Raw genomic sequence first — 9163 nt, forward strand, 5'->3', positions numbered from 1 at the left:
CCTTGGGCTTAGCCATAGTGGAGCATTTCAAGTACCACGCTATGGGAACTTAAGAATCAGGTTCTCTGTTATGGTTAGAGTTAGGATAGGTGACCATGATAAGGAAGGAATTGACCTACCAGATAACTTGCATGTGAGAAGGAAGGTGAAGACAGCGACTTTTTTAAAGGTGGGATGGACTTGGGTTTCCAAGGACTTGAACATTCTGGCCTGGATAAAATAGGTACAGATTGGACAGCGACTAGGTTGAGAGCTAGATTTCAGAGACAGAATAGGCTCCAAATTTCACTCCATGTGTAGTGTAGTGTGCGTTGGAGGGTGAGGGCTGGTGTTAATTTCAAGTTCAATGTCAGGAATGATGTAGGAATATAAGTCACTCCTCCAGGGTCAGTGTTAGGTTTAGGGTAAGGGTTAGCATTAGGGTAAATCATAGCATTGGAATTTCTCTACCTGTGTATTGGCAGGTGGGTTTCCTAGTAGGTATCAGCATGAGATTTTGCCTTAGGCTCAGCCACAGTGCAGGATTTCAAGTACCATCCTATAGTAATTTAGGAATAAAGTTCTGGGTTAGGGTTAGGAATGGTGAGCATGATACAGAAGGAATTCATGTACCAGATAATTTGCATGTGAAAGGGAAGGAGAGGGCAGTGACCTTTTTTGAGGTGAGATGTACTGTAGGTTTCCAAGTACCTGAACCTAGCGGCCTGGATATAATGTGTAGTGATTGGCCAGTAACTAGATTCAGTGCTAGAATTAGGGGAAGGAGTAGGCTCCCGATTTCACTCCCTGTGTAGTGTAGCATGTTTTTCAGGGTGAGTGCTGTTGTCAATTTGACGTTCATTTTTAGGAATGATGTAGGAATGTAAGTCCCACCTCGAGGTTAAGGGTTATAGTTAGGGTTAGGGTAGCACTATGGTGAGTGATAGCCTTGGAATTCCTCTACCTGCTTAGTGGGGTGCAGGTTTCCTAGTTACTATCAGCATGAGATTTCCCATTGGGCTTAACCACACTGCAGAATTTCAAGCACAGCCCTATGGGAATTTAGGAATCAGGTTGTGGGCTGGGTTTACATTTAGGATTGGTAAGTGTGACACAGAAGGAATTCATGTACCAGATAAACTGCATGTGAGAGGGAAGTTGATGGCTGTGAGTTTTTGGAAGGTGGGATAGACTGTTGGTTTCTAAGGACCTGAACATAACCACCAGGGTAAAATGGGTAGTAATTGGCCAGCAAGTAGGGCTAGAGCTAGATTTAGAGGATGGAATAGGCTCCCATGTCAAATCCTGTGTAGTGTAGTGTGTGTCTGCGGGTGAGGGCTGCTGTTAATTTACCTTTCAATATCAGGAATAATGTAGGAATATATGTCCCTCCTCCAGGGTCAGGGTTATGGTTAGGGTTAGGTTTAGGGTTAGGGTTAGGATTCAGGTGAGTGATAGCCTTGGAATTTCTCTACATGGGTATTGGGGTGTGGGTTTCCTAGTTAGTATCAGCATGAGCTTTCACCTTAGGCTTAGGCACAGTGGAGGATTTCAAGTACCGCCCTATGGGAATTTAGGAATCACCTTGTGGATTAGGGTTAGGGTTCGGACTGGTGAGCATGATACGCAGGGAATTCACTTTCCAGATAGTTTGCATGTGAGAGGGAAGGTGAGTGCAGTGGCTCTTTAGAAGTTGGGATATAACATGTGTTTCCAAGGCCCAAAACATTGAAGCCTAGATATAATGGGTAGTGAATGGACAGTGAGGAAAAGTTAGAGCCAGATTTAGGGCATGGAATAGGCTTCCATTTTCCTCTCTGTGTAGTGTAGTGTGTGCTTGAGGGTGAGTGTTTGTCTTAATTTGATGTTCAGCGTTATGAATGATGTAGGAAAATAAGTCCTCCTCAAGGGTCAGGGTTAGTGTTAGTGTTAGGGGGAGGTTTCCAGTGAGTGACAGGCTGGGAGTTTCTCCACCTGGGTATTGGGGTGTGGGTTTCCTAGTTAAAAGCAGCATGAGATTTCTTCTTAGGTTTAGCCACAGTGCAGGATTTCAAGTACCACTTTATGGGAATTTAGGAATCAGGTTGTGGATTAGGATTAGGGTTAGGATTGGTGAGCATAATTCAGAAGGAATTCATGTACCAGATAATTTGCATGTGAGAGGGAAGGTGAGGGCAGTGTCTTTCACGAAGTTGGGATGTACTGTGTGTTTCCAAGGACCTGAACATTGCACCCTAGATATAATGGGGAGTGACTGCACAGTGAGTAGGGATAGAGCTAGATGAAGGGAATAGAACAGGCTCCCTATTTCACTCCCTGTGTAGTGTAGTGTTAATTTGAGGGTGAGGGCTGGTGTAAATTTGCTGTTCACTTTTAGGAATGATGTAGGAATATAAGTCCCTCCTGGAGAGTTAGTGGTAGGGTTGTGTTACGGTTAGGGTTAGGGTTAGGGTTAGCATTAGGGTGAGTGATAGCCTTGGAATTTCTCCCCCTGGATATTGGACTGTGTGTTTCCTAGATTGTATCAGCATGAGATTTCGCCTTAGACTTAGCCACAGTGCAGGATTTCAAGGGACCACCCTATGGGAATATAGGAATCAGGTTCTGGGTTAGGGTTAGGGTTAGGAATGGTGATGGATATACAGAAAGAATTCATGTACCAGATAGTTTTCATGTGAGAGGACAAGTGAAGGCAGTGACTTTTATGGAGATGGGATGTACTGTGGGTTTGCAAGGACCTCATCATCGCGGCCAGGATATATTGGGTATAAGTCCTAGGGTAAGGGTTAGGAATGGAAAGCAGGATACCAACAGAATTCAAGTACCAGATAATTTGCATATGAGAGCGAAGGTGAGGGCAATGACTTTTCTGAAGGTGGGATATACTGTGATTTTCCAAGTATCTGAACAATGAGGCCTGGATATATTGGGTAGTGCTTCTCCAGTGAGTAGGGGTACAGCTAGATTTACGGGATGGAATGGTCTCCCCATTTGACTCTCTGTGTAGTGTAGTGTGTGTTTGAGGGTAAATATTAGTGTTCGTTTGACCTTTAGTTTTAGGAATGATGTAGGAATATAAGTCCCTCCTCAAGGGTCAGGGATAGGGTTAGGGTTAGTGTTAGGATTCTGGATAAGGATAGCCTTGGAATTTCTCTACCTGGATATTGGGCTGTGGGTTTCCTAGTTAGTATCAGCATGAGATTTCACCTTAATCTTAGCCACACTGCAGGATTTCAAGTACCACCCTATCGGAATATAGGAATCAAGTTGTGGGTTAGGGTTACGGTTAGGAATGATAAGGGTGATACAGATAGAATTCATGTACCAGATAGTTTGCATGTGAGACTACAAGTGAAGATAGTGACATTTTTGGAGATGGGATGGACTGTGGGTTTGCAAGGACCTCAAAATAGCAGCCTGGATATAATGTGTAGTGATTGGCCAGTAAGTAGGTTCAGTGTTAGACTTAGGGGAAGGAGTAGGCTCCCGATTTCACTCCCTGAGTAGTGTAGCATGTTTTTCCGGGTGAGTGCTGGTGTCGATTTGACATTCATTTTAAGGAATGATGTAGGAATATAAGCCCCACCTCGAGGGTAAGGGTTATAGTTAAGGTTAGGGTAGCCTTACGGTGAGTGATAGCCTTGGAATTCCTCTACCTGCTTAGTGGGGTGCAGGTTTCCTAGTTACTATCAGCGTAAGATTTCCCATTGGGCTTAACCACACTGCAGAATTTCAAGTACAACCCTATGGGAACTTAGGAATCAGGTTGTGGGTTGGGGTTACGTTTAGGATTGGAAAGTGTGATACAGAAGGAATTCATGTACCAGATAATCTGCATGTGAGAGGGAAGTTGACGGCTGTGACTTTTTGAAAGTTGGGATAGACTGAACCTGCTTAGGGGTGCAGGTTTCCTAGTTACTATCAGCGTAAGATTTCCCATTGGGCTTAACCACACTGCAGAATTTCAAGTACAACCCTATGGGAACTTAGGAATCAGGTTGTGGGTTGGGGTTACGTTTAGGATTGGAAAGTGTGATACAGAAGGAATTCATGTACCAGATAATCTGCATGTGAGAGGGAAGTTGACGGCTGTGACTTTTTGAAAGTTGGGATAGACTGTTGGTTTCTAAGGACCTGAACATAACCACCAGGATAAAATGGGTAGTGACTGGCCAGCGAGGAGAGCAAGAGCTAGATTTAGGGGATGGAATAGGCTCCCCATTTCAAACCGTGTAGTGCAGTGTGTTCTGAGGGTGGGGGCTGGTGTTAATTGACCTTTCAACATCAGGAATAATGTAAGAATATATGTCCCTACTCCTGGGTCCGGGTAAGGGTTAGGGTTAGGGTTAGTGTTAGGGTTAGGGTTAGGGTTAGGATTCGGGTGAGTGATAGCCTTGGAATTTCTCTACCTGTGTATTGGGCTGTGGGTTTCCTACTTAGTGTCAGCCTGAGATTTCACCTTAGGCTTAGCCACAGGAAAGGATTTCAAGTACCGCCCCATGGGAACATAGGAATCAGGTTGTGGGTTAGGTTTAGGGTTAGGATTGATGAGCATGATACGGAGGCAATTGACATTCCAGATAGATTGCATGTGAGAGGGAAGGTGAGTGTGGTGGCTCTTTACAAGGTGGGATATAATGTGTGTTTCCAAAGACCTGAACATTGAGGCCTAGATACAATGTGTAGTTCCTGGCCAGCGAGGAAGAGTTAGACCTAGATTTAGGGGACTGAATAGGCTCCCCATTTTCCTCCCTGTGTAGTGTAGTGTGTCTTTGAGGGTAAGGATAAGTGTTCATTTGACGTTCAGTGTTAGGAATGATGTAGGAAAATAAGTCCCTTCTCGAGGGTCAGGGTTAGTGTTAGTGTTACGCGTAGGTTTCAGGTGAGTGATAGGCTGGGAGTTTCTCTACCTGGGTGTGAGTTTAATAGTTAATAGCAGCGTGAGATTTCCCCTTAGGCTTAGCCACAGTGCCGGATTCCAAGTACCGCCTTATGGGTACTTAGGAATCACATTGTGTGTTAGGGTTAGTGTTAGGGTTGGCGAGCGTGATTCAGAAGGAATTCACATACCAGATAGTTTGCATGTGAGAGGGAAGTTGACGCAGGGGATGGAATATGCTCCCCATTTCACTCCTGTGTAGTGTATTGTGTGTTTGAATGTGAGGACGGGTGTTAATTTGACGTTCATTTTTGGGAATGATGCAGAAATATAAGTCCCTCCTCGATGGTCAGGGTTAGGGTGAGGGTTAGGGTTAGGATTCTGATGGGCGATAGTCTTGGAATTTTCCTCCTGGGTATTGGACTCTTGATTTCCTAGTTAGTATCAGCATGAGATTTTTCCTTAGGCTTAGCCACAGTGCTCAATTTCAAGTACTGCCCTATGGGAACTTAGATATCAGGTTGTGGGTTAGGGTTAACTTTAGGATTCCTAGCCATGATACTGAAGGAATTCACGTACGAGATAATTTGCATGTGAGAGGGAAGGAGAGGACACTTACTTTTTGAAGGTGGGATTTACTGTGAGTTTCCAAGGACCTGAAAATAGCGGCCTGCATATAATGGATAGTTATGGCCAGTGAATATGTTTAGAGCTACATTTTGGGGACAGAATAGGCTCCCCTTTTCACTCCCTGTGTAGTATAGTGTGTTTTTGAGGGTGAGTGGTGGTGTTAATTTGACATTGATTGTTAGGAATGATGTAGGAATATAAGTCCCTCCTCGAGGGTCAGGGTTAGGGATAGGGTTAGTGTTAGCATTATCGTGAGTGATAGCCTTGGAATTTCCCTACCTGGGTATTAGGGTGTGTGTTTCTTAGTATCAGCATGAGAGTTTGTGTTAGGCTTAGTCACAATGCAGGATTTCAACTACCGCCCTATGGGAACTTTGGAATCAGGTTGTTGGTTAGGGTTAGGGTTAGGAATGGTGAGCATGATACAGAAGGAATTCACATATCAGATAATTTGCATGTGAAAGGGAAGTTGAGGGCAGTGAATTTTTTGAAGTTGGTATGGACAGTGGGTTTTCAAGGACCTGAACATAGCACCCTGGATATCATGGGTAGTGATAGGCCAGGGAGTAGATTTAGAGCTGCATGTAGGGAATGGAGTAGGCTCTCCATTTCACTCCCTGTGTAGTGTAGTGTATTTTTGAGGTTGAGTGCTGATTTAATATGACTTTCATTGTTAGGAATGATGTAGGAATTTACGTCCCTCCTCGAGGGTCATGTTAGGGTTAGGGTTAGGTTTAGCATTAGCGTGATTGATAGCCTTGGAATTTCTCTACCTGGGTATTGGGGTGTGTGTTTCCCTGTTAGTAACATCATGAGATTTCACCTTAGGCTTAGCCACAGTGCAGGATTTGAAGTACTGCCCTATGGGAACTTAGGAATCAGGTTTTCGGTTAGTGTTAGTCTTAGGAATGGTAAGTATGATACAGAAGGAATTCACATACCAGATAGTTTGCATGTCAGAGCGAAGGTAAGGCCAGTGACATTTTTGAAGGTGGGATGAACTGTGGGTTTCTAGGGACCTGAACATTGCGGCCTCGATATAATGGGTAGTGATAGGCCAGTGAGTAGGTTTAGAGCTAGATGTGCAGGCTGGAATAGGCTCTCCATTTCACTCCCTGTGTAGAGTAGTGTGTGTTTCAGGGAGAGGGCTGATGTTAATTTTGATTGTCAGGAATGATATAGGAATATAAGTCCCTCCTCAAGGTTCAGGGTTAGGGTTAGCATTATGGTGAGTGACAGCCTTTTAATTTCTCTACCTGGGTATTGGGTTGTGGATTTCTTAGTTAGTATCAGCATGACATTTTGCCTTAGACATAGCCACAGTGCAGGATTTCAAGTACCGGCCCATGGGAACTTAGGAATCAGGTTGTGGTTTGGGTTGGGGTTAGCCTTGATGAGTATGATACGAAAGGTATTCATGTACCAGATAATTTACATATGAGAGGGAAGGTAAGTGCAGTGACTTTTTTGAAGGTGGGATATACTGTGGGTTTCCAAGGACCTGAACATTGCTGCCTGGATATAATGGGTAGTGATTAGCCAGTAAGTAGGTTTAGAGCTAGAATTAGAGGACGGAATAGGCTCCCCATTTGACTCCCTGTGTACTGTAGTGTGTGTTTGATTGTGAGGGCTGGTGTTAATTTGACGTTTGGTGTTAGGAATGTTGTCAGAATATAATTCCCTCCTTGAGGGTCACTGTTAGGGTTAGGGTTAGGCTGAGCATTAAGGTGAGTGTTGGCCTTGTAATTTCTCTACCTGGGTATTGGGGTGTGGGTTTCCTTGTTAGTATCAGCATGAGATTTCACCTTAGGCTTAGCCAGAGTGCAGCATTTCAAGTACCACCCTATGGGAACTTAGGAATCAGGTTGTGGGTTAGGGTTAGGGTTAGGAATGTTGAGTGTCATACAGAAGGGATTCACATACCAGATAATTTTTATGTGAGAAGGCATGTGTGTGCAGTGAGTTTTTTGAAGTTGGCATGTACTCTGGATTTCCAAGGACCTGAACTTTGGGGCCTAGATATAATGTGTAATGATTGGCCAGTGAATAGGGTTAGAGCTAGATTCAGGGGATTGAAAAGTCTCCCCATTTCACTCCCTATGTAGTGTATTGTCTGTTAGAGAGTGAGGGCTGGTGTTAATTTGACATTCAGTTTTAGGAATTTTATAGGAATGTATAACTCCCTCCTCGAGGGTCAGGGTTGGGGTTAGGGTTAGGGTTACGATTAGTTTGAGGGATAGCCTTGTAATTTCTCTACCTGGGTATTAGGCTGTGGTTTCCTAATTAGTATAAGCATGAGATTTTGCCTTAGACTTAGTAACAGTGCAGGATATGAAGTACCGGCCTATGGGAATTTAGGATTCAGATTGGTATAATTGACAATATGCAATAGGAAGAAAAAGGCTAAGGGTGTAGGAGAAGTGGGAAGGGTAGGAGTGTTTAATTGTAATTGGGGTGTTTAGAATATTTATATCTTCTACCCCTCTCCCCTCCCCATTTACAAACACTTTATTTCCATTATTTTATTTTTTCCTATTTTTTTCTTTTCCCTTATTACCTTTCCCCTACCCTTCCCACTTTCCCTACACCTTTAGCCCTTTTCTTCCCATTTCACAATGTCAGTTATCTCATTAGGATCTTATGTACTATTATAGTTTATTCACACCAGAGAAACTATTTGGTATTTACACATGTGTGACTTATTTATTTCACTTAGAACTATTTCCTTAAAATGTATCCATTTTCCTAAGAATGAATTATTTATACTTTTAGTTTTTCACACCAGAGAAACTATTTGGTATTCACAAATATGTGTCCTATTTATCTCACCTGAGTATGGCCTCAATATGCATCCATTTTTCTATGAATGGCTCTAATTTCTCATTCTTTATGGCTGAGTAGTACTCCATTTTATAGAAAAATTATGTCTTCTTTATCCAGTTTCCAACTGATGGGCAATTGAGCTGTTTTCAAGTTTTAGCTATTACAAACTGGGCTGCTATAAACATGGGTGTGCATATATCACTGTGGTATGATTCTTTTCATTCTTTTGTAAAGATACCCTGCAGAGGGCATGCTGGGTCAAATGGAAGCTCTAGTCCCAGGTCTTTGAGGTATCTCCATATTGATTTCCACAGTGGATGCACGAGTCTGCACTCCCGCCAACAATGGAGGTTTCTTTGCTCCCAAGAACCCCACCAAAATTTGTTTTTGGTTGATTTTTTTATAGCAGCCATTCTTTCTGTGGTAAGGTGGAATCTTAGTGTTGTTTTCATCTGCATCTCTCCAATGACCAGTAATGTGAAACATTTTTTCCTAAATTTACTTACTGATTTTACTTCTTTAAGAAAGATCTGTTCGACTGGAAGACACAAAAACAAATACAGATGTACTCAGCTACCTCATCTTTGACAAAGGAGCTCACCATCCTCAGTGGAGGAAAGATAGCCTCTTTAATAAATGGTGTTGGAAAAACTGGATGTCAACCTGCCACAGATTAAAATTAGACCCTTATCTTTCACCATGCACTAAATTAAAATCCAAATGGATTAAAGATCTAAATATTAAAACAGAAACATTAAACTTGCTGGAAGGTAAATTAGGCAGAACTCTGGAAGACATTGGTATAGGAAAAGACTTTATGAACAAATTCTCAGTAGCACGGGAACTAGCAGA

This window comes from Fukomys damarensis, unplaced genomic scaffold (genome assembly GCF_012274545.1).
Source record: "Fukomys damarensis isolate Sample0158 unplaced genomic scaffold, DMR_v1.0_HiC HiC_scaffold_36, whole genome shotgun sequence".
Taxonomy (NCBI): Eukaryota; Metazoa; Chordata; class Mammalia; order Rodentia; family Bathyergidae; genus Fukomys; species Fukomys damarensis.